General features: G+C 35.9%; 1 long non-coding RNA gene across 1 annotated transcript in view; it reads left to right on the top strand.

Annotated features, from left to right (window-relative positions):
* LOC144616008 (uncharacterized) overlaps positions 1 to 21,007 on the top strand; it is a 46,556-nt gene extending 25,549 nt beyond the window's left edge. The window contains exon 3 of the long non-coding RNA XR_013554849.1: positions 20,908 to 21,007. This is a non-coding gene — a long non-coding RNA (uncharacterized LOC144616008). The remainder of the gene's footprint in view (positions 1 to 20,907) is intronic.
* Positions 21,008 to 27,384: the final 6,377 nt, after the last annotated feature.

Here is a 27,384-nt window from a genome sequence, read left to right as displayed (position 1 = left end):
ATAGTTTATTTGGGGATGATGGCTTTTCTTTATCAGTGTATAGGAATTCATTTTAAATTATGGTTATAAATCCATATCCTGTTGTATAAGTTGTAGATGTATTTTGCCAATATGTAACCTAAGCATTAATTCTGAATATGCTGTTCAACTGACGCAAGGTGTGTGTGTTCACATCTGTCTACTTTCTCTTTTCTAACCTCTGGGATTCCTCATTATGTAAAGCTTTTAAGCATAGTGCCTGAAACTACATAAGCAATGCAAAATCATTAGCAGTCATTATTCTTTTTGGCTTTCGATGAAATTATCCTGAATTAGAGTTGAGGGCTTCATTTTAGTAGCAAATCTTTCTAAAGGCAGGTTCTCAAAATTCAGGGAAGGAGAAACTCTTCTACACTCATGTACTATATAATTAATAACCTAAGGAGCAGTTAGGTTCCCACAATTATTTCTGCTCATTTTAGTCTGTGATGGCATGGGGAGTTTTTCTGTCTCTTGAGTGCGAAGAATGATGTCCAAAGGTGGCTCTAATTTTATAATGTTTGGTGATAGGTTCACCCTCTCTACTTTGTTTTTCAGTCAAATCTCAACTAAAATTTTCTATCATTTTCATTTCCATCAATGACATAATTTAGCATGCTCTGTCATCATTATGGATATATTAATTTTCTTATACTATTTTTTATTAGTTTAACCTGGTGTTTCAGAGAATTTAGGGGGAAGTTTTGGTAACCATACTTCAATCTCCAGTCTTGACCTAGATATTTAATTTCTTACCTTGATAAGCAAAAATCTCACTTTAGTTTTTTTTTTTTTTTTTTTTTTAATTAGGAGATGAAAAAGGTACAACTATTTGTTGATGATAGGAAACAAATTTCAAAATATGTGACTCATAAGTTAAAGCAAAGGATATTTGAAGGACGCCAAGAAAATGCAGGTAAAAAGAAAGAAGGTTTGGCAACATATAAATAAGGAACACAGAAAGCCACAAAATGAGTTTCGTTCTTTATTGAAGATATGTAACATTCACCAAAATAAAATACACAGCACCAATTTTTTATGTATTGTGTGATCATAGTGAACAAAAACCTCTAAGAAATAAAAGACAAATTTACAAAAAATATGAAAGTGAAACTTTATTACACAGTGCTAATATTTTCTTTAAATCAGTTATGAGGGGCGCCTGGGTGGCTCCCTCGGTTGAGCGTCCGACTTTGGCTCAGGTCACGATCTTGCTGTCCGTGAGTTCGAGCCCCACATCAGGCTCTGTGCTGACAGCTCAGAGCCTGGAGCCTGTTTCAGATTCTGTGTCTCCCTCTCTCTGACCCTCCCCCGTTCATGCTCTGTCTCTCTCTGTCTCAAAAATGAATAAACGTTAAAAAAAAAATTAAAATAAAAAAATAAATCAGTTATGAGTTAGGTAATTAAAGTACAATATGTAGGGGATCTAAATAACACTATAGCAGGGCGCCCGGGTGGCTCAGTCAGTTGGCCGTCCGACTTCGGCTCAGGTCATGATCTCACGTTCCGTGAACTCGAGCCCCGCGTCGGGCGCTGTGCTGACGGCTCAGAGCCTGGAGCCTGTTTCAGATTCTGTGTCTCCCTCTCTCTGTGCCCCTCCCCTGTTCATGCTCTGTCTCTCTCTGTCTCAAAAATAAATAAACGTTTAAAAAAATTTTTTTAAATAAATAACACTATAGCTAAAAATCATATTTCAATTCTGAGAATGCATATTCATTTTCAATCACTGGATGGAAAAATGAAATATCTTAGACTATGAATTATGCTTTCATATAATTTATTTAGGAAAAATCATGTAGACTTGTTCACTGACCATGTGATATAAATAAAACAAAATTTATAAATTAATTTTAACAGAAAACAGGACTTCTATCACCACAATCAGCATTACCATGTATCAAAATTTAGAAATCAGAGGAAAAAGAATACTAACTTAAAATGTATGTAGTGTGAGCATAACCGTTAATAGAAATGCGTATGAGTCTTGAGTTATTAGATTATGAGGGAAAATGAATGGTCATAAAAGAAAAATCCAACTAAGACTTTTAAAACTGGAACAGCAAAACACCTAAAACAATGTTATAAAGTATTTAGTGAGAATTTTAGCTGAAATTAATACATTATTAAGAATAAAATTAGAAGCACTATATATTAATTACAAATCTGTTTCTAAAATGACTAAAAGTATACACTCAAATGTCAGAACAGTATAGAATGAAAAAATAAGAGAACAAAAACATTTGGGAACATAATGTTAGTATTATCATAGGTACAGAAGATATTCATCTTATTTTTAAAATGATGATACCAATACTTTGTTACCAATAATTAAAAATCTCTGGGGCGCCTGGGTGGCTCAGTCCGACTTCGGCTCAGGTCATGATCTCACGGTCTGTGAGTCTGAGCCCCACGTCGGGCTCTGTGCTGACAGCTCAGAGCCTGGAGCCTGCTTCAGATTCTGTGTCTCCCTCTCTCTCTGACCCTCCCCCATTCATGCTCTGTCTCTCTCTGTCTCAAAAATAAAAAAAATAAAAAAATTAAAAAAAAAAACCTTTAAAAAAATCTTTATGTAAAATTCTGTGTTCGAGAAAAAATAATTACCTAATTAGAGCAAAGGAATGAGAAAAGCAGTTGCATAGAAATTTATTAAAAAGAAAAATAAATAATATCAGCAAGTTGGGGGAGTAGGAGATACCAGTTTTAGTCCTTCTAAAAAACAACCTTGTCCAGTTTTTTATGGAATTGTTTTTTATTCTTTTAAAGAGACAATGCATGAGCATGGGACAGGGGCAGAGAGAGAGAGAATCTTCAGCAGGCAACATGGGGCTCGATCCCAGGAACTTGGGATCATGACCTGAGCCGATATTAAGAGTCCAATTGTGAACCTACTGAGCCACCCAGGAGCCCCTGGGCAGTTATTTAAAAAGGTAAATAACCCTAGAAGGGCTCAAGTGTCCAATTAAAAAGAATAGTCACCCACTGCATTAAATAACAAAGAAAAATCACCTGAAAACAAAAATAAACAAAAACCTCGAAATTTGCATGAGATTTCAATAGGATGTCCACAAACAAATTTAGTATATCTTTTTTCATTAATTGCCAGATAGAGTGTATTAATATTCACAAACATATCACAAATATAATTACATTGAGGTAAATTTGCAAGAAAATTGTTGAAGAAAGACATGATGACTATTAAACTTTTCTAAACTTTTGTATTAGAGACCAGATATATAAAGAGACCAGATTATATATTTGTCTATATGATTAAACAAATGATATTCATTGTATTAATTGTATTTCCAAAAAAAAAGCCATGTCTGTTTTGTGTCTGCCCTGTCAGATCCACCTTCCTCTTGGCTCTTTTTTAAATTTTTTTAATGTTTATTTATTTTTGAGAGAGATAGAGAAAGAGAGAGAGAGAGAGAGAGAGAGAGAGAGAGAGACAGAGAATATGAATCAGGCTCCAGATTCTGAGCTGTCAGCACAGAGATGTGGGGCTCCAACTCATGAACTATGAGATCATGACCTGAGCCGAAGTCAGACACTTAACAGACTGAGCCACCCAGGCGTCCCCTTCCTTTTGCCTCTTGTCCATTATGAGGGTAACCAGCATATGGAATGCATCCAGGGGGCTTTCTTGTCCAGTGATTTCTGGTTGGGTTTAGCCAGTGAAGAGAGCTGGCAGGAGACTGGCAGGGGAAGGAGAATCTTCGTGGTTATTGACTTGCCCGTTGTCAGCATACTCACCTTAAGCTGGCTGGAACCCTAACTGGATGCCGCTGTGTGTTAAGGTACCGCATCAACCTACCGGGCTCCCTTTTCGGAGATCTGCTCACGTCTCTTCTGTGGCCTGAGGGTGGAAAAGCCTTCCTACTACCATTTCCAAGCATGCGCCCTTCCGTATGTTATCCTTAATATGTAAAAATTCTTCACAACATCCTGCTTTAAGTATTCCATCTTCTTCCTCTTATAACCCTGACAGATTCAAAGGCATTTCTCTGTAAATGAATTTATAACTTTATAAAAATTCTAATCTTTTAGAACTTGTTGAAATAAATCTCCAGGTGATAATGTGATTTTTTTTTTTTGGAAAATGTGGTATTTAAAAAAATTAAAATTGTATCGGCTGACTTCACTATTAAATATTAAACATAAGAAACACAGCAATTGAAGCAATGAGGTAATAATTTAAAAATTACAAAGATAAATGTGCCAGGAAAAAAAAAAAAACAAAACCTAACTGTTTGTCTGTGGGAGAAGAGGAGAAACAGAAAGAGATCATAATATTGTAGCACAATTATTTATAGACTTTTCCTATAATTGATATTTCAAGAAGAGCCCTTAATTTGAATCACTCCTGCTCAACCAGTCGTGAGGTAGAAATAAGAAAACAGAGAAGCAGTATAAAATATGACTATATTTGAAATCAGGAGAAATCCAAAGTCTGAGCCTTGGCTTTCACACCTGAAGAAGATGAGGAGGTGAAAAGTTACCTGCAAAGGAATCTGAGAAGGAAAGAAAATTGGGAGATTTTACCTCAGAAATGGTGTAAATATGCAACAATGATAGTTATATAAATCATTCTTACTCTATTCAGTTGAGATTATTGTAAACAGCTGGCAAACATCAGGCTTAGGAAATAATGATAGGGAGAAATATTCTCAATATAATTTAAATAGGGGCACCCGGGTGGCTCAGTCAGTTGAGCGTCCGACTTCAGCTCAGTGCGTGATCTCACAGTCCGTGAGTTCACGCCCCGTGTCGGGCTCTGTGCTGACAGCTCAGAGCCTGGAGCTTGCTTCGGATTCCGTGTCTCCCTCTCTCTCTCACCCTCCCCCGTTCATTCTCTGTCTCTCAAAAATGAATAAATGTTAAAAAAAATTTAAGTAAATAAAACAGGTGACACGATACCTTGAGTATACTTTCATTTTTATTACTCTCTTTATGTTTGCACATAAATGTATTTTTGTATTATATATAAATGTTAAATTGTGAGATAGATATAATAGATTAATATATGACATTTATGTTTATGCCGTTCTTTATTTCCAGAATTGCCTGCAATAAATACCTACTATTAGTATAATGATATAATAAATGCAACAAGATACATGATTCCAAAATAAAATAAAACATGAAACGAATTGACTAAAAAGTCAGTGTTTGTTTAGAAAAAGGTTTCTAGAATCATCTAGGCCAGAGAAAGGTATCAGAAGCCTAGAATAATGAACATTTTGATGGCCAACCTTTAGTTAACTAGGTAAATGAAAATCGTGGACATTGTGTTATTGATGTTTTACAGTGAAATTAAATTCAAACTTTCTTTATAATTAGATCATTCATCTGAAAGAGAGAAGATTTCTTTCTGAGGACCAAACTTACTATAAATGTGCTATGAGCAACTGATTCCTTAAGAAAATATACAACAGATTTTTGAAAAATTTTTATTAGAGTTAAACGATTTTTTAGGAAAACTATGGAGTTTGCACCTTGACTAATTTTCATGGTACAATCACAAATATGTAACCATAATCCAGTTTCAGAAGTAAAACTTTGCCACCACCACAGAGATCTCTTCTCATGCCTGTCTCAAAGCCAAATGCCCCCTTGGGGCGCCTGGGTGGCTCAGTTGGTTAAGCGGCTGACTTTGGCTCAGGTCATGATTTCACAGTTTGTGAGTTCAAGCCCTGCGTCGGGCTCTGTGCTGACAGCTCAGAGCCTGGAGCCTGTTTCAGATTCTGTGTCTCCCTCTCTCTGACCCTCCCCCGTTCATGCTCTGTCTCTCTCTGTCTCAAAAATAAATAAACTTTAAAAAAAAAAGCCAAATGCCCCCAAAGTAACCACTGTGCTGACTTCTGTTATCATTGATTAGTTTTTCCCCTTCCTGTTTTGAACTTTATGTAACAAATCATAAAACATCTCCTTTCTTTGTGTCACGTTTCTTCCACTCAACATCTGTTTGGAAATTTTTGCAGTTTGTTCTGTTTGACAGTAGGTCGTTCATTCATTTGCATCGCTCTATAGTATTTCACTGGATGACTATAGCAACGTTTGTTTTTACATTCCTTTGTAGATGGCTATTTGAGTTGATCTTAGTGTATGTATAAATTGTGCTTCTGTGAACCTCCTTGTGTAGGCCTTCAGTAAACTTATGTACATACTGCTATTGAGTATATTCCCAAAGGGGAATTGTCGGGCTGTGAGAAATGTATTTTCCGCATTAGTACCTGCTGCCGAACAATTTTCTCAGATACTTCTATGAAATTGTGATCTTACCAGCAGTGTATGGGAGTGCTTTAGTTCTTTGTTTTTAGTACCATATGCTATCATCTCTTCATTCCAGTTCTTCTGTGGGGGGTATAGTGGTAGCACATTGTGTCAATTTGCATTTATCTGGTGATGAACGTGGTAAAGGAGATTATCCTGTTTACTTACACTTTGTATATCATCTTTCATGCAGTACCTGTTTAAGCCTGAGAAATTTATGTCTTGGATTTTCTCTTATTTACTTGTTGATTCAAACATGCCTTGTGGAGGATACAATTTTTTTCTCCAAAAGGTGGTTTGCTTACTTGCTCTCTTGAGGGTATCTTTGGAGGTACAAGGATTCTTCATTTTTATAAAGTACAATTTATCTTTTTGAAATAATAGTGCTTTTGGGTTCCCCTTAAGTATTCTTTCCCTACCTAACAATCATAGAAATATTCTTCTATATTTTCTTCTAGAGGTTTATTAACATTCACGTTTATAAATAATGTTTAGATAGATAATCTGTCTATATACCTTTGTTTATGTTACAAGATAGGGATCAAGATGCATTTTTTCCATATGGATATTCAGTATTTCAGTCATTTATTTTAAAATATTCATTTCATACATGTTTATAGATGTATATACACACAGATCTCAATCTATGAATCTATTTGTGTATGTATAGGCATGTATATGCATCTTTATATTTGTATATATGTGTAGACAAGTACCGGTCATACACATACACACGTATGCACATTAGTATGTATAAGCCATATATGAATATATACATACTCACTTATAGCTTGTTACTTATTGATTATAAATAAGGTTATTTTTCTTCTCATTGCTGTAAAATGCACATTTTTTTTTAATTTTAGAGAGAGAGCATGAGCAGGAAAGGGGCAGAGGGAGAGGGAGAGACAATTTCTAGCAGGTTCCAATTCCAGTGCACAGCTGGACACGAGACTGGATCCCACAATTTCGGGATCATGACCTGAGCTGAAACCGAGAGTCGGTCACTCAAGCAACTGAGCCACCAAAGTGCTCCTAAAATGCATTCTTGAGATGCAAAATACTTATTACTGGTGGGTGAATTTAGTTACTCAAAAGGCAGAATGAGCACAACTCTCTTACCTTTTATAGATTTTGAGTATTTAAGTATTATACTCTTTGCAACCACTGTGTACCATTGATGGGGTAGCTGTAATGAACATGCTGAGGAGACGACCTTTCCACATTAGAGGTCCTATGACATCTAAGACCATACAGGAGAAACACCAGGGTTTAATTTGTTCACCAGACCCTGATTCCACTGATTGCCATCTCACTGATTGTAAAATGAAATGCTAAATTACTAATCATAATAATAATGAGCAAACTTAGGAATTCATTCAAGCTAGTACCGTGAAGTGAATACAAGCATACATAGTGCACTATAGTTTTCAGAGGTGTTAATGAGTGACAGACTATTGCTATCTTTATAGTGTTTGACTTTGAAGGATAGTAGACCCTGACAAGTCAAGGCAAGCATTAATTATTCTGGCAATAGAACCAAAGTTAATATTAGGATTTGGCTCTTAATTGTTGAATTTAACTAATCTCTAATGTCTTTTCAAGCTAAGAAAGTGTAAATAATGTTACACTAAAAAATATAAGCCTCAAAATTGGGGAATTAGGTAAGTTGTTGTAACATTATTGTAATATCACTATTACAGAGAAAATGAGGGGGTAAAGGAAAATAATCATCCTTGAAAAACATTTATTCAGGACTGTTAAATGAAAACATATAAACCTTAATGATAATTATTATTAGAAAAATAAGCCCTGAATTATCACTAGCCTTAGCAAATAATATCAGATACTATTCATAGTTTCTGTATTATTTTTACATTTCTCCGAAATTCATATTTGGGAATGCATTTATCCACCACGTAACAAGACAGTTGCTTAGATAGTCATTGCAATGTAGAAGGCATGTCAATATAAAAGGATTCTTGAAATTGTAATTATTTGAATTTTGGGTAACAATTTGATTCCCACAATTAGATGCAAATAATACTCTTGAAAATGATACAGATATAACAAAGTCAAGACATATTGACTTCAATATGTTTAAACATCCGCACTTAATTCCTTTTGATTGCAATTTAATCTTATTTCAGTCTTATTATTACACTTTGATTAGAATGCACATTTCACATCCATCTTGAATTATATCTTTGACTTAAACATCTCCTGCATGAGTGTCTTTTTTCTTTTCTTTTCTTCCTATTTAAGAGGCTACATTTTAATTAAAGATGTCTATTGATGGGAACACACCTACTCATTTTGAAAGGTAACTTTCTTGACAATATCAGAAAATGAAAGAGTATCATACATGAATTTCAGACCTTATTTAATCATCTTTCTCAATACTCTTCGCAATATCTTACTCGATATGAGCTTACTCACCCTGACAATGCCTCCATTTTTTTGTAAAATGGAAAGAATAAAAATGATATATTTGAATGCAATAAAGTAATCCATAGATTGAAGAGAGCTATAAATCTTCTGTGTAAAATTAGTTCAGGAAAACATACAATAAACTAACACCGTGAATAATTCACTACCTATTCCAAAAAAAAATGTTCCATGTAGACTTTGCTAGTGAGTTCCCTTAATCTGTATCAATGTTATTCTTCATTCTCTTCATTCTATTCCTTATTCTTCATTTTATTAACAAGTCTATTTCAGTCTTATGCATGTTATTGCCAGAACAGATGTTGTTGAAAAATATTTTATTGAGGTATAATTGACATACAGCACTGTGTAAGTTTAAGGTGTATAGCATAATTCAATTTACATATATTATGAACTGATTACCACAATAAGTTTAGTTAACATTCATCATCTCATATAGATTAAAAAAAAGAGAGAGAAAGACTTTTATTTTTCCCTTGTGATGAGAACTATGAGGATTTACTCTCTTGCATGCAGTTGTGAGAACTGTGGTCACCGTGTTGTATGTTACAGTCCAGTACTTTATCTTAGAAATGAAAGTTGGTGCCGTTGACACCCTTCATACAGTTTCCTTTCCCCACCTCACTCCACTCTCACCACTTACAACCATGAATTTGATCCCTTTGAGTTTTTGTTTTTGTTTTTTTTCAGGCTCACACATAAGTGAGGTCATACAATATTTGTCTTTCTCTGCCCGACTTATTTCACTCAGCAAGTTTGGTGTGTTAAGAAAAGAAGGGACCAAGTAGGACTGGATCCTACTGAACGAGAAGGAGAGAGATGGAAATAAAGTTGGGGAGCTGGCAAGAAACAATGGCAAGAGGCTTTGAATGAAATAAAGCCATCTCAAAATTTAATTTTTTAAAAAGGCACTCTGAAAAGGAATGAGCTGAAAATCTTAGAATGAAAAATACCTTTATTACATTTTAAAAGAAAAAGTTAGGAGTAAGAATATATAATGTAACTATTAGGCTACTTGGTGTATACTGGAACCCCATGGATTAGAATTAATGTGCTAAAATATTGAACCAGAAAAAAAAATCCTTGAATGTAAGTTGATAAGCAAAAAGAAGGAAAATCTGAGAGTGATGTGGAACATAGACTGATAACTTGAAACACTAGTCATACCATAACTCAAGAAGGAAGAATATATAGAGATCATTTGAGAGTGTTAAGGTATATAGTTGATCCCTCAAAAAAAAATGAGGGATTCATAAGATCCTTATAAAACGCATGTGACTATTTGTAGACTGTTCTTATAAATAAAAGGTAAAAAAATATACATATACCTTATTGTCACTTAAGAGGACTTCCTTAAACGTAATGGAGAATTCTGCTAACAGTCCATTTGGCTAGACTATACAGAATTTAATTTAAAAATTACACATTTATTCTCCTTGCCAAAAGCTACTTGCATAAATTTCTGACCCTAGAAATCACGTGCTACCCGCGGGCTTTTCTGTAGGAGCCAGTGTCACGTAACAAAACCTGCATTCAACTACATAAACTTGTACTTCATGAACTCTCACTTGAGAGATTTGTTGTTTGCCCCTCCTGCTTATACTACCACTGCATACACACTAATTCCGGGGTGTTCTGATCTTACTCAGTTCACAACAATTAATGGTGCTGTGAATCAGAACCATCTAATGCAATTGCTGGGTATCCCTCCCTCAGATCTACATAATACTGACCATAAAAAAGAGAACCTTTAAATCAACAATCTGTATTCTTTGTGACTCTTCCAGCTGATAATTCATCTGGCAAATAGCTTTGCAAATTTTGGCATGACAGCCCCTTTTCTGCCTTACGTTTAACTGGTTAGTCGAGCTGTCCACGGAGTCTCCCAATGGCAAAGCTCATTTCCTAAATGAGGTTGAACAATCACAGATTTGTTTCTAATTCAGGTAAGAGGAAACTAGCTGGAGTCAGGGTGTTACGAAGATGTGAGGGCAAATAAACAATGACAGCATTAACAAATCTCCAGGGCCTTTAATTTCTTCCATATGGTATATTATGATTGCTCCTGATTGGCTGAAATATTTAACCTAGAAAGAAATCTAAAAATAAAATATTTTTAAAGAAAGTGACTTTATAGTCTTTCTGCTTTTAATCCAGGAAGTTCATAATTACTGTATTTCTATTAATACATTGTACTTAATCATAGTTAACATGAGGAAGACCGCATTTCTCTTTTGATTTGTCTGCTGTTTTGTTATAAGTCTGATGAACAAAAGGCCTTTCATGTTAGTTCTGCATTAGATACAATTTCATGCCAGACAAATGTAACTGTTTTTAACACCCTCTGTTTATTTTTTTAAAGTTTATTTATTTATAAAAAAATAATAAAGTTTATTTATTTATTTTGAGAGAGACAGAGATAGTACAAGCAGGGGGTGGGGTGGGGTGGGAGCAGAGAGAGAGGGAGAGAGAGAGAGGATCCCAAGCAGGCTCCACAGTGTCAGCACAGAGCCCTATTTGGGGCTTGAACTCACGAACCTTGAGATCATGACCTGAGCCAAAACTAAGAGTCGGACGCTTAACCAACTAGGCCACCCAGGCACCCGACAACCTCTCCTTTATTACATGGATCGGTAAACATTTATAATTCTTCCTAGTCATCATAGGAAATCAAAAGATGATTTAGTTGCAGAAGATGGCAAAACAGTTGATTCTTCCGAATCCGGAGTCCGAATTTAGGAAAGGCAAATGAGTTTTTAAAGGAGACAAGATATATACTTAAGTCATAAATATGTAAAAGAAATAAAGTTAGTATTTTCATAATGCACAGTGATAAGAAACAATTATTTGTAAACTTTGCCTTTAAAAATAGGGATTCAAGAACATGCCAGAAGTATAGAAAGTTAGCAATATTTGGATAATAAAAAGTAAACTCTGCTGTGTAGCCACAAAGTGGCTAGTTATTTTTGAAAAAAGGAACTAAATTCTCATTCTCTTTTTTTTTTTTGGCTATTATTTAAGTAACAATTTGCAGAAAAGGATTTATTAGCCACCTTTTCTAATATTAGTCACATAGACCTATAAATTTACATGTATACACATATGTAGATATGTAAAATTTATAAATCTATAAATAGATCAATTTAAAGCCTTTAACATTTTAAATAACTAACAACTATCTATCAACATATGTAACAACTGTAAAATAAGGCAATATTATTTAATAATGCATTTACTGTTTTAATAAATTATGACTATTACCTCAATAAGGGGATAATTTGCCTGTCTGCACATTTATAACTTTCTGTAACATATATATCCTGTGGTTTTAACACTTGCTTAGTTTCAAGTATTCCCATTAATTAAAATCTTTAACCCAAAGCAATTCACTCTGTTTTCTCCAAACACAAGAGAAAACTAGACAAAAGAAAACATGAACAATTTTTTTCATGAGCAAAAATTTCATGTCACTTAAATTTCAAGGTGACAAAAATGAGAATAATTATAATAATATTCAAAGGCATTTGTATAAAGTTTTACAGCTTTACTACTAAATAAGAATAAATTATAACTAGGTTCAGTGATCACTGATTTGTTTCTTATTCTTATTTAGAAATTGGAAAGCTATCCTAAGATTATATTTTAATTAACTCAATTTAACATTTTCTAAGTTTTTATAGTCAACAGGAAGGCCTGTATACACAATTTCACTAACACTTTTTAAATTGTTTGTATTATTATGACATTTCACAAGCTTAAACGCTTTCAAAATACCCTTTATTATAATTCCATATAGCTAACCACAAACTATTATCTTTTTTAAAACCTTAGACATAAGAAAACAATTATAGCATATTTGACTCATAAAATTGATATAATTTAGAAGGTGTTTGTATGTAGTTTAACCCTATTCTTGTTGTAGTACAATATTTTCATTACATTATTTTTATATATCAAAACCAGGGAAGAAATATGGAATTGTCTTTGAATCAACATTGTTAACTTACTGTAATTTTCTAAGTTTAATTCTAGTATTTCAAATATTCCATGAAATATTAATAATTTATAAACTTCTAAATTAATGACCACATTTCAAGGACTCAATCAGGCCAAAATCTGCATGCCCTTGTTTTCTTATTTTGAAACCTAGTAACCATGGCCATAATTTAAAAAAAAAAATCATGATTAAATTATTTTTCTTCTTTCAGTTCAAGCTTTTAGAAGGAAGAAATTTAAAGAGGAGTAAATGTACATAAAGTATTATACATTTAACATTTTCTCTTCACTTTTAGCAAGAATGGAACTACTACATTTTCACTAATCCTTTTATTTACATTAATGACACCTACCCATGTCAGAAAGATGGTTTGGTTTGTTTGTTTGTTTGTTTGTTTGTTTGTTTGTTTGTTTTTTGCTTGTTTCCCCTTAAAGTTTCATTAACTTCTAAATCATTTTCATGGCCTTGCCAACTAGCTATTTTCAGCAAAATTTTCATATCTGCTACCTCTACCAAAAGAATGGACAGATTGATAGGCAAGAGAGAAATGAAATGATAAGAAGAAATGAAGTAGCAAGGATAAATCTGAAACTATCAATATCAACTTTTCTCTTGTTGTCCTAGGATTTGTGAAATTTTTAACAATGGCACACAGATTCAAATGTGACCCAGATTTTAGGTCCATTTTTAGTCAATATTTCCTTTAAATACAGATTGCGTTCTTAAGGAATATTGATTTTATATTTTGCTAGGACAAAGGAAGACTAATTCTGATAGTCTCAATGTAAACATCAGAACCCAGGCAAATTCCCTTGTAGGTTTGAGAGAGATGGCCTTCCCTTTGAACTAGTAGAGATGCAGAGGGTCTCTACGGAAACAAGAGGTCTGGTTCATAACAGCAAGGGTTTCAGACAAATCCTAGTGGAAACTCTAGTTTTGCTGAAGTCCATCAGTCAAAGAACACCGAGAAAACACTTGTCATCACGTGACTTTATTAACTTGCCATAGAAAACAAGAATTTACCAAAGAAATGGAGTGTCCCAGTCAGAGGGAATTATAAGGTGATTACTATATAATTATGACTCATCATAACTCTTAGTAGAATTCAAAGAAAAGGAAGTCATTGCTGAAATGGGATCTGCTGGGAATTGCAGCATTTAGGAGATTAGATATATTAGTAATCCTTATCAAGAGGAAGCAGTAACATTGCAAGGCTGGGGTTGTCAGAAATGAGAGTAGTCAGACATGTTACCTGAGAGATGAGTATGTTTATTTAAATAATGTCAGTGTCCTTGGTTGTGTGTCCAGACAAGATTTAAAGAGTCATCTTGTTTTTTCTTGTTCTACCATAGTCAAAATGTGTCTGGTTATTGCTGATATTTTTTGGAAATGACTTATGATCAAGAAAAAACATCATAGCCTAGAGACTGGTTACCACTGGCCAAGTGGCCAACTGTTGGCTGGCAGGGTTGTTGTTGTTGTCACTGTTCTTTCTTTGTTTGCTTTTTCTTCTTAGTATTATGTTGTCAGACTGTGGAAATTATTTGTGAGATAATAGAAATGATTAATATGTTGGTTGAAATGATAACTAGATTTCTTGGAGAAAAAAAAAGATATAAGATGGATACAATTTCAATTCACAGTATCAACAAAAATCCCCAATGTATTTTAATTTTTTTTTTAAGTATGTACTTTATAGTTCTACCTGCTGAATAGGAATAGATACAAAGGTCAAGTCAGCATTCGTAAATTCATTTAGTGATCAGATTGTGGCCTCTATGTACCAGTTTCCAATTAAAGAAACCAAAAGTCTTATGAGAAACAACTAACTCTAGGGGCACCTGGGTGGCTCAGTCGGTTAAGCATCCGACTTCGGCTCAGGTCATGATCTCGCAGTCCGTGAGTTCGAGCCCCACGTCGGGCTCTGTGCTGACAGCTCAGAGCCTGGAGACTGTTTCAGATTCTGTGTCTTCCTCTCTCTCTGCCCCTCCCCTATTCACGCTCTGTCTCTCTCTGTCTCAAAAATAAATAAACGTTAAAAAAAATTTAGAAACAACTAACTCTAGACCTGGGTCTGAAAAGTAAATAAAGTAAACACTGAATTTCTAGTCATATCACATAGTAAATAAGTTATCGATTACAATTAAAGGTTTGTCAAGAAGAAACATCAATTTCTATCTTGACTTCTGACCAAAGAAAGACCATGTTAAGCATCAGATTTTAGGTCCTTGAAATATTTAACTTTTCCCAGAAGTTAAATCAGCTCAGTTGGCTATATTATCTCCAACTTGCATTTAGAAAAAGAAAACATACTTAATATTCAACCAGATAGTCAATATGTTCTAATATCCTATGGTCTTGATTTGCTTATTCTAAGAATGGATTGAGGAGTTTTACTACTGGAAAGCTACCTTTCGCTGGGGCAGTTATTGAAGAACTTTTTAAAGCCTTGCCTTTTAACCCAAAAAATTCATTTTTCATAGTCTTCAGGAACAATACAAGAAAAGAATAGATTTAAAACTAAAATTTGGCAAAGTTCCCGGGGGCTCTGGAACTCCTGTGGCCTAAACCTGTTGCCATAACCTCTTCCCTTGTGAGTTAGTAACAGGCTGCATCATGAATTTGAGAATTTTTCTACTGATCTTAGACTGCCCTAATGCAAAATAGTATGGCTAACTACTGCAAAAAACTCATATGGTGCATACAGTTTTATGATCACTGTATAGAAGAGCATTTTCAAGACACTGAAAATGTTTACCTAGCAGCCCTTACCTGGCCTGAAATTGGAAGACTGTCTTGTGATAGAAACATCCTAGAGTGTATTTGTGTCTCAGTGGAAAAGACCTTGACACGAACTGTTAACTATGGCAATGATACAGCCATAGGATGCTAATCCTTGGATTCTTGCTTCCTAGATCAAAAGGTATTTGCTCTCTTTTATAGATCATTGGCCTTTCATTTGTTCATGAAAAGCTGAGATGAGGGATTCTTAGGAGTCCTCCAGAACGTTATGAACATTGGGAGAAAGAAACCTAACCCTGAATGCTTTTATCAAGCAGCTGTTGACATGATATACATACATCTTACCCAAGTTGATGAACTAGATTGTTTTTCTGGTAGATTCGCTCCTTTTTTCCCCCTCTTTGGTTTACTACTAATCTTACCTAGTATTAATTAAGTGGTGGCACTTCTCAGCAGTCTCTTAAATGTTGTTTGGGTTTTTTTTATTTTTCTTTGTTGTTTGTCTTAATACTTGTACCTATTTTTACTCTTTACTTTGAATCCCTTAAGGGTTTCTTTAACCATCTTAGGAAAGGCAAGACTCATGTGCATTTTTCTATAACCACAGATACTACACTGAATTTGAGCAATTACTGAATTTGTCATCCCCATTTGATCATCTCCGACAAAATTTTAATTCTGATGAAATCTTTTTAGAAGATGGATTTTCTCCCATAGGCTCCCTATAAAATTTGTGTTTCCCTCACATTATTAATCTAACCCTTCACTACTGTATACATTTTGATTACAAGTCAAATAAAATATTTCTGCTAAAATCATTACAGCAGAACCAGACTTACTTAAGGTGGGGACCCAAATTGTGTAGTCTGTTCTGTCATTCCACTGTGTTCCCTCCAGGATTTTTAGTCAAAACCTATCTAAGTCCTCTCAGAAAACCTACATGGCTTAAGTAAACAATATTTAACTCACTCTTGTTATGGTAAATGATATGTGCATGGCCAATACTGTCTGTGACCACTAACCCACTAATGTACTTCTCCTTAGGTAGACAATATTTCTTTATCAAGTAATTAAAATTCATTTGCCTACGTGTTTTTGTAAATATTTTAGAAAATCGGATAGATACATAGGTAGGAAGGTTAGTAGGTAGAAAGATAGATAGATAGATAGATAGATAGATAGATGATAAACTTATCATCTGTAAATCAAATGAAAGATCCATGACTACATGGAAAGAAAAGTCTTGTCTCTAAAACCAACCCAGAAGAACTGTCAGATGTGTGTTCATTTTGACTTGGGTTTCAGGCCCTTGGTTTACAGACTATCATGAATATTAATAATAATTTGGTTGAGGTAATTACATGTAATGGTTTATACATTTTTAAATTTTTTTATGTTTTTTTTGAGTGGGAGAGAGAGTGAGAGAGGCACAGAGAGAGAGGGAGACATAGAATCTGAAGCAGGCTCCAGGTTCTGAGCTGTCAACACAGAGCCTGACGCAGGGCTCGAACTCTTGAACCATGGGATCATGACCTGAGCCAAAGTTGGACGCTTAACCGACTGATCCACCCATGCACCCCTATCCCTTTAGTATTAAAGCCTTAAATATTACTTGACAAGAACTGTGAAGAATCTAAGATTTTACCCTACCTGTAAGCTAACCAGAGTTGTTTGCCATTTTTTGTGGATGCTGGCAGAAGACATGAGACTCTCAATCAGAGATGAGGACTTTATTATTCAGGGCATAGCCCATGACAAAAATTCCACATTCACGTCATTCCCTTTGCACCCAAGTTACAGAGGTTGGCCCGCATGAATGATACACATACCATTGGTTTGCATCCAAGCTGAAAATCTTTTTGTTGAGATACCACCAAATGGTCTTTTAAGCGACTGCACGTAGTCTTCACAACTCTGCTCCATAAGTAAACAGTATCTTTATTAGAGTGGATAGCACTTTGCTATGTGAGTAGACACCATCTCTATCTTTCAAGGCATTTTGCTATAAAGATATTCTTTGTTCACTTATTTATAAATATTTTCAATAAAAATTTTATGTATTTAAGGTATACAACGTGATGACTGATGTTCATATACATAGTGAAATGATGACTACAGTTCAGCTAATTAACGTATCATCTCCTCACATAGTTACTGGTTGTTGTGTGTGATGAGTGCACCTGCAATCACCTCTCTTAGCATATTTCTAGTGTTCAATATAGTATTAAGTATAGTCATCATGCCTGTACATTAGACCTCTAGATTTATTCATCCTCCATAACTGCCTTAGACCAACATCTCCCAATTTCCCTGACACCCTCAGCCCCTAGTAATTACTATTCTACTCTCTGCTTTTATGAGTTTGACTTTATATTTAGGTTTCCACATATAAGTGAGGTGATTACAGTACCTGTCTTTCTCTATATGGCTTATTTCACTTAGCATAATATCCTCAATGCCCTCCCATGTTGTCACAAAAGGCAGGATTTCCTTTTTATTTATGGCTGAACAATATTCCAGTGTATATATCACAGCTTCTTTATTGATTTGTCCGTTGACATACACTTAGACTGTTTCCATATTTGGCTGTTATGAATAATGCTACAATGAACATGGGAATACAGCTAATTTTTTGATATCCTGATTTCATTTCCTTTGTTTATATACCCAGAAGTAGGATTGCTGGATCATATGGTACTTCTCTTGTCAGGTTTTTGAGGAACCTCCATACTGTTTTCCATGGTGGCTGCACCAACTTACCTTTCCACAAAGAGTGCACAGGGTTCCTTTTTCTCCACATCCTGACCACTTGTTATCTCTTGCCTTTTAGATAATAACACTCTTAAGAAGTGAGAGGTGATATCTCTCTGGGTTTGATTTGTATTTTCCTGATGATCAGTGCTGTTGAGAAATTCTCCGTGTGCTGTTGGCCAGTTTTATACCCTCTTTGGAAAAATGTCTATTGATATACTTTTCCCACTTTTTAACCAGGTCATTTAGTTTCTTAACATTGATTTGTTTCAGTTCTTTATATATTTTGGATATTAACCTCTTATCAGACATATGGTTCACAAATGCTGTTACTTCCCATAGGTTGTCTCTTTATACAAATATTCTTAAAAATTAAGTACAAAAATACAAAAACTATCCATGCCTCTTCTAATAAGTGCAGAAATAAAAGGCAAATGAAAAATTGTCTCTAGCACTCTAGAGCTGACATTATATCAGACTCTTCAATAGATAGTCATGCAACAAAAGAAACAAAAATGTGTAAGTCTAGTCCAACAGCAGACAATGTTCCCTTACAATCCCCAGACCACAAAATATGAGGAACATCGTAGGTCTGAACCATACAGGTTAAACTCCTCTGCCCTTTTGCTTCATTTGTCCTTGGTTAAAGTAGGAAGATTGAGAGGGGGAAATTTTGTCTGGGAGCCAACAGAGGGCAGCTAGGCCATGATCTTTCATCCTGAAGAGGAATAATTTCCAGGGAGCATTAACAATAATCAGACAAGATTCCCTACTTGATCATGCAAGAATATGGAAACAAGATCTCTCAGTAATTACCTCTAAACAGAGGTGCCTGTGTGGCTCAGCCAGTGTGACATCCAACTGTTGATTTTGGCTCAGGTCATGATCTCACAGATTTTTGATTTCGAGCCCCGCATCAGTCTCTGTGCTGACAGCATGAAGCCTGCTTGAGATTCTCCCTCTCTTTCTGTCCCTCCCCTGCCTGCATTCTCTCTGTCTCTCTCAAATTAAATTAAAAAAAAAAGAAAGAAAATTATAAAAAATATATAGTAATCACATCTAAACAAGGTCAATATACAATCACATTAATAACCTAGTATTTCTTTCCTCCAGCTCATATAAGTTACTGCTGGCTTATTAACAATGATAACCCTAGCCAGGTGATATTCCTCCAGTCTTTTAATAAAATGTTTTAAGACAACCAATCACTGAGTTGTCCTAGTCAGTCAAGAGCTAATTGTTTTCCCAGACTTCCTCCAAAAACTTTAACATATTATATAACAATAAATCACATAGCAAACATCTCCCAACTCTCTCTTGCTCCAATATTCCACGGTTCCTCCAGTGTGTACTTTCCTTGCCAGCAATTTACTAAACGTAACTTTGTTTGTATTTGGGTGTTTTCTTGGTAAACATTGACTAGTGGTCTTCCAAATGCCAGCACTATCACCAAAGTTATAAGAACTAAACGGTATTAAATTTTGGAGTTTAAAACTTTTCATTTTTAACATTTTTCCTCTCAGTGTCTATCTTCTTATGTATATCAAGTTATTTTACTGTGTTATTTAAGTCATCTGAAATTGTTCCTTTCTGTATGATTAAGTCATGAATTTACTATATAGTTGGATTCTTTAGTTTTCCTTTGCTTTTAATTTGTAGGCATTGCTTTTGTTTAAAAAAAGTCATTAATGTTGTGTTTAATTTTTTTTTTAATTTTTTTTTCAACGTTTTTTATTTATTTTTGGGACAGAGAAAGACAGAGCATGAACAGGGGAGGGGCAGAGAGAGAGAGAGACACAGAATCGGAAACAGGCTCCAGGCTCCGAGCCATCAGCCCAGAGCCTGACGCGGGGCTCGAACTCACAGACCGCGAGATCGTGACCTGGCTGAAGTCGGACGCTTAACCGACTGCGCCACCCAGGCGCCCCTGTTGTGTTTAATTTTTTAATAAATTATTATAGTTCCCCAAACAAGTATAAGATAAATATATTCAGAAATATCTATCTTATAATTTTGTGCCCTCCATCCGGCTCTCTCCTTTACCCATATATAAGAATTGGAGCATACTTAATGCACTTTTATTTTTAATTTTTTTTAACGTTTATTTATTTTTGAGACAGAGAGAGACAGAGCATGAATGGGGGAGGGGCAGAGAGAGAGGGAGACACAGAATCGGAAGCAGGCTCAGGCTCTGAGCCATCAGCCCAGAGCCCGACGCGGGGCTCGAACTCATGGACCGCGAGATCGTGACCTGAGCTGAAGTCAGACGCTTAACCGACTGAGCCACCCAGGCGCCCCTTAATGCACTTTTAAAACTCCATTTTGCATTTTTTCCTAACCCTCTGGTACTTTCCTTCTGATACCATTAAGAGGTATTTTGTATTACTGTTTAGAACTTCATAGTACTCTACCTTCCTTACTATAGTGTATCATAGTTTATTTAACTAGTCCCCTAATTATGAGCAAAGATTTTTTCCCCTATGTGGGGCTATTACAGTTAGTGCTGTAACAGAAAGAATGCATATCTCTTTATGTTGTTGCAGGTTAACCTTCAGAATCAAATAATAGAAGTGGTATTAGTGAGCCAAAAACGAAATGCATATGATGTTTCGCTAACTATTTCTAAATTTTCTTCCATAGAAGTTATGCTCTTTTAATAGGAATTTTACCATTTTATGCAGGAATTATACCACTGTGCCCAGTAATACTGCAGAAGAATACCTCCCTTCTCATGCCCTCACCAGCAAAGTTCTACATCAGGCTTTTGGACTGTTGACAATACGACAGGTAAGAATTGATACTTCGTGGAGCTGTAATTTGACTTTTTCTTATTTTGCATGTGGTTGACATTTTTATAGGTAAAAGTTAAATTTTCATTCATTTATCTCTAATGGATCTGTCTATATATCTTCTTTATTTTCTGTTAGGTTTTATCCTTTTCCTCTGTATTTGAGACTATCTTTATATTCAGGACATTAACCTTTTTTTTTCTGTTCTATAAGTGACTTGTATTAATAGTAGTTTGGTATCACACATCTTTTATAAAATTGTATTTTACTATAACATATCTTTAGGCTTGAAGTATTTTATGGATTACCCTATTTTGCTTCTCCACAACAAAATGCATGCATAAATTCTTATATATTTTCATGAGTAATTAGAAAATACTAAAACATGGTGTTTGGAAATGCAACTCATAGTGAGATGGTTGAGGGACTGTAACTCACTGTGCCTGAACCAAAAAACAAAAAAAAAAAAAAAAAAGAAAGAAAAAAAAAAAAAAAGACTTCAGTGACCCTACTAGTTCTATCACTTTATTTCACATTTACATCTCTAGGAAAGTTATCATAATAAGATTCAAGATGTGTTTATATTCTAAACAATGGGTATAGGATAAATGTGAACTGAGAATGAAAAGGAGAACCCTCTAATACCTTGCTCGTATGTATGTTCTTAAGCAAAGGAACTTCAGAAAAACTACACATGGAAGTTGAGAATCTGACAGATAATTTCTCCAGAACTACTTGTGTCCACACCCCTTTTGGAATATGTCCATGAATTGCCAGATTATACACACTTCCCTCTGCAAATTGCTAACCTGGTTTTTCAGCTGATAAGGGATGTGTTTTTTAGAAGAACCTGAGAAGTTCAATGTCCCAGGGTATGAATAGTAAATGGAAGGATGCTTGAAAAAGGTGGATGATAAAAATGAGCTAGTTTGACATATAAGTAACTTGAATTTAAAATAAGATATGAGAAGGAATAGATCCAGGAATGCCATTTAATCAAGTTAATACTAAAAAAGAATGAGAGAAAGAGGAAGAAATTACTCACCTAGGCAAAGCATGGTGGAAATGTTGTAAACCAAAGAGGAAGAGAAAGACTTAAAAACAGAGGTGTAAGGAGGTTGCTTACAAAGGAACTTCAATTAACCTAAGAACTGAATTTTCAAGGGCAGGAAGGGAAGTAAAGGAAATTGTTGTATCTTTAATGTGCTGAAAGAAAACACATTTCAGTGTTGTAAGCAGTGAAATTATCTTTCAAGAGCAAGAACAGAACAAGGACAGAAAAAACACAGAACAAAAACATTATCTGCAACCAAAAACAGATTTTTCCCAATTCAAATAGCCAACAAGAATTAACAAGGGGTAATTACTTACAAAATACGGTTGAGAATGGATTAAGAAACAATAATGAGCCTCAACGTTAGACAATCTATAAAAGAAGAAAAAACAGCACAAACAAGACAAGTCAAAATGCTGCATTCAAGAGACATGCCGGAGACACAACATCAAAAATCTTAAATAAATTCTAAATAACGTTACACTAGATATGTATTAATTAAATTAATACTGATACATAATTATTTACAACAAACAAAATAGAAATGAAAGCAAAAGTATTAGCATTGTGTGGACCACTACCATAAAATACAAAAATTCAAACAATCCCGGAAGATATATGAATGTAATATATCAGTATGATAAAGAAAATGATCCTATCACAAACACATACCTAAAGAGATCACATTCATTTGAAATGTAAAACACTCTTCTAGTTCATAGATCACAAGAAAATTATAATTCCAAATGAAATGAGTTAGAATTTAATAGTAAGGAGGGGAGCCTGGGTGGCTCAGTCAATTTAAATGTCCAACTTCGGCTTAGGTCATGATCTTGTGGTTCATGAGTTCAAGCTCTGCATCGGGCTCTGTAAGGACAGCTCAGAGCCTGGAGCCTACTTCAGATTCTGTGTCTCCCCCTCTCTCTGCCCATCCCTGACTCGTGCTCTGTCTCTCTCAGTCTCTCAAAAATAAAGAATATTAAAAAAAAAAAAAAGAAAGAAAAAGAATTTAACAGTAAGGAATGTGCTACCAATTAAAGCTTGTAGAAATCTTTATCAGAATGTCATATTGGGTTTTTTTGAAGTTTTTATTCAAATTCCAGTTAGTTAACATACAGCGTAATATTAGTTTCAGGTGTACAATATAGTGATTCAACACTTCCATTTATCACCCTGTGTTTGTAAGTGCCTTCCTGAGTCACCATGACCTATTTTCCCCGTCCCTATAGCCATCTTCCCTCTGATAACTGTCAGTTTGTTCTCTATAGTTAAGAGTCTGTTTTGGGGCACCTAGGTGGCTCAGTTGGTTAAGTGTCCGACTTTGACTCCAGTCATGATCTCGCGATTCATGAGTTTGAGCCCCACCTTGGCCTCTGTGCTGACAGCTCAGAGCCAGAAGCCTGCTTTGGATTCTGTGTCTCCCTCTCTCTCTGCCCCTCCCCTACTCACACTCTGTCTCTCTGTCTCAAAAAAAAATTTTTTAAAAAAAAAAGTCCGTGTTTTGATTTGATTTTCTGTCTCTTCTGCCCCCTCTGCTTGTTTGTTTTGTTGCTTAAATTTCATATATGCGTGAAATCATAGGGTATTTGTGTTTCTCTGACAGACTTATTTCACTCAGCATACTACTTTCCACGTCCAATCATGTCATTGCACATGACAAGATTTCATTCTTTTTTAAAGGAAAATACCTAGCAATGGTTAGGGTCTAGAACAACTTGACAAAATATTTAGTGAAACAAGCCAGACACAAGAACACATATTCAATTCCTTGGATTATGAAGTTCCAAAATAAATGATGGCTCCTTTAGGCGCTGTGGACTGGATATGAGAGGGCCAAAGGACACCTGCTGGGATATTGGGGGTATGTTCCATGATGGCATACGTTTCTAAAATATTCAGCAAGTGGGGCACCTGGGTGGCTCAGTCGGTTAAGCATCTGACTTCCGCTCAGGTCATGATCTCGCAGTTCGTGGTTTTGAGCCTGAGTCGGGCTCTGTGCTGACAGCTCAGAGCCTGGAGCCTGCTTCAGATTCTGTGTCTCCCTCTCTCTGTGCTCCTCCCCCACTCAGGTTCTGTTTCTCTGTCTCTCAAAACTAAATAAACATTAAAAAAAATTAAAAAAAATAAAATATTCAGCAAGCTGTGCACCTTAACATTGTGTGCTTTGCTTATGACATTATGCCTCAATAAAAATAAGTAGGTAAATAAATATAAATGGCTGGTGCTCAGTGGGCCTTACCAAAACTTGTGAAAAAATTTAAAGCTACATAGAGGAAAACTCAAGAAAAGAAGAAGAAATTCATAATAAACTATCTCCTTTTCACAAAAAGATAGAAAACAGAATAGGAAAAACTGAAGCAATGAAAAGAAAGAAAGAATAATGGTGAATAAAGCTGAGTGAAAACAAATGGAGGTCTTAAGATAGTAGAGTAGTGTGAGGACTGATGCTTATTTCATCCCTCAAACACAGCTAGACAAATACCAAATCATTCTGAACACCTAGGAAATAAATCTGAGCACCGAGAGAACAAACTGCATAACTAGAGGGAGAGAAGAGGCCACATCCTGGAAGGTAAGAGGTGCAGAGACATGATTTGGTGGAGAGAAGAATCATAGGCGCTGTGGAGTGGAGGGACCCCTAACCAGGGAGAGAGGAGAGAAGGAGATAGAGAGAGCAGCGTGCGGTGTGTTGCACAAGCAAAAGACTTCCCTAGAACTATTGAGGAAAACAAGAGGGGTTGATCATCATAAGTTTTACAAGGAACACGGCTCAAAGTCTGAAGTTTTAGAAGTCCATGCCATTGCCAGAGTCAAGCCTGGCGGGCTTAGTGGCTCCTATGGAGAAGGAGGGGAGAGGCCAGGGAGCAGACAGCATGGTTTGAGGATCCCCTGAATCCGACGGGGAGAGACAGTTCCCCTTCTTGGAGTGCATTTGGGAGAGGTGGCAGGGCCTGTCTGGGGACAAAAAAGCTGGTGGACACCCCTGTTCATTAGCACAGAAGCAGAGGCAGTGCAGAGTGCAGCCAACCTGAAAGTGGGCTTTTTGCTACACTTTACCCAAAACTCCAAGACCCTGTACATTCATGCAGCTGCCCTTCTGGGACAAACCAGCACCAGCCACAGTGTGGGAAGACACTCCCCCAGAGGATCAGTGTGGTTCCATGCTGTGCCGGGTCCCTAAAATTTGGAGTTTTGAAACCCAGCAATGTGCCTGAGATAAAACACAAGAACAGTGCACCACCCAGTGAGAGACGTCTCGGCCACAAACACAGAGAAGGCAGAGCTCTGAGGGAAGCCTGAGACACATGGACGAGGATTGTTTGTTTTTCTTGTTTGTCCACTCTCACCATGGTTATTTAACATAGAAATTAGAAGTCCTAGCCTCAGCAATCAGACAACAAAAAGAAAAGAAAAGGCATCCAAATCTTCAAGGAAGAAGTCAACTCTCATGATCCCCAAACAACATAATATTCTATGTAGAAAATCCAAATCACTCCAGCAAAAAATTGCTAGAACTGATACACAAATTCAGCAAAGTTGCAGGACACAAAATCAGTGTACAGAAATCTGTTGCAGTTTTGTACACCAACAATGAAGTAGCAGAAAGAGAAATCAAGGAATCAGTCCCATTTACAGTAGCATCAAAAACCATAAGATACCTAGGAGTAAAGTTAACCAAAGAGGTAAAAGATCTGTACTCTAAAAACTATAGAATATTTATGAAAGGAATTGAAGATGACACCAAAAAGTGGAAAAAACATTCCATGCTCACGGATTGGAAGAAAAAGTATTGCTTAAATGTCTATACTACCCAAAGCAATCTACACATTTAATGCAGCCCTATCAAAATACCACCAGCATTTTTTTCCCCCAGAGCTAGAACAAACAGTCTTAAAATTTGTATGGAACCAGAAAAGACCTTGAATAGCCAAAGCAATCCTCAAAAAGAAAAGCAAAGTTGGAGGCATCATGATTCTGGACTCCAAGCTATATTAAAAATCTGTAGTCATGGGGCGCCTGGGTGGTTCAGTCGGTTAAGCAGCCGACTTCGGCTCAGGTCATGATCTCGCGGTCCGTGAGTTCGAGCCCCGCGTCGGGCTCTGTGCTGACAGCTCAGAGCCTGGAGCCCGCTTCGGATTCTGTGTCTCCCTTCCTCTGACCCTCCCCTGTTCATGCTGTGTCTCTCCCTGTCTCAAAAATAAATAAACGTTAAAAAATTTTTAAAAATCTGCAGTCATGAAGACTGTATGGTAGTGGCACAAAAACAGATACATAGATCAATGGAATAGAATAGAAAATCAAGAAATGGACTCAAAACTATATGGTCAACGAATCTTCAACAAAGCAGAAAAGAATATGCAGTGGAAAAAAAGACAGTCTCTTCAAGAAATGGTGTAGGGAGAACTGGACAGCAAGATGCAAAAGAATGAAACTAGACTCTTTCTTACACCATACACAAAAATAAATTCAAAATGGATGAAAGACCTAAATATGAGACAGGAAACCATCAAAATCCTAGAAGAGAACACAGGCAGCAACCTTTTTGACTGTGGCTGTAGCAAGTTCTTACTAGATATATCTCTGGAGGCAAGGGAATCAAAAGCAAAAATGAACTATTGGGACTTCATCAAGATAAGAAGCTTCTGCACAGGAAGGAAACAATCAACAACATTAGAAGGTGACCTATGAAATGGGAAAAGATTTGCAAATGCCACATCAGATAAAAGGTTAGTATCCAAAATCTATAAAGGAGTTACCAACAAGACACCTGGGTGGCTCAGTCGTTTGAGCATCAGACTCTTGATTTCAGCTCTGGTCTTGATCCCAGGGTCGTGAAATTGAGCCCTGCATCAGGCTCCATGTTCAGCTTTGAGCCTGCATAAGATTCTCTCCCTCTTCTCTCTCTCTCTCCCTCTCTCTCTCCCTCCGCCTCTGCCCCTCTCCCCTGGTAGCATGCTCTCTCTCTCTCTCTCTCTAAAATAAACATTTTTTAAAGCTTTAAAATTTTTAAAAATGAGCTTGATACCCAAAAAACAAATAATTCAGTTAAGAAATGGCAGAAGTCATAAATAGACATTTTTCCAAAGATGACACACAGATGACCATCTGACACATGAAAATATGCTTAACGTCACTCATCAGGGAAATACAAATCACATCTACAAAAATATATCACCTCATACCTTTCAGAATGGCTAAAATTAACAACACAGGGAACAATAGATGTTGGTGAGAATGTCAGGAAAGGGGAACCCTCTTGCACTGTTGGTGGGAATGCAAGCTGGCACAGCCACTCTGGAAAACAGTATAGAGAT

This window comes from Panthera onca, chromosome B1 (assembly GCF_046562875.1).
Source record: "Panthera onca isolate mPanOnc1 chromosome B1, mPanOnc1 haplotype 2, whole genome shotgun sequence".
Lineage (NCBI taxonomy): Eukaryota > Metazoa > Chordata > Mammalia > Carnivora > Felidae > Panthera > Panthera onca.
This window is presented reverse-complemented; position numbering and strand designations above follow the sequence as displayed.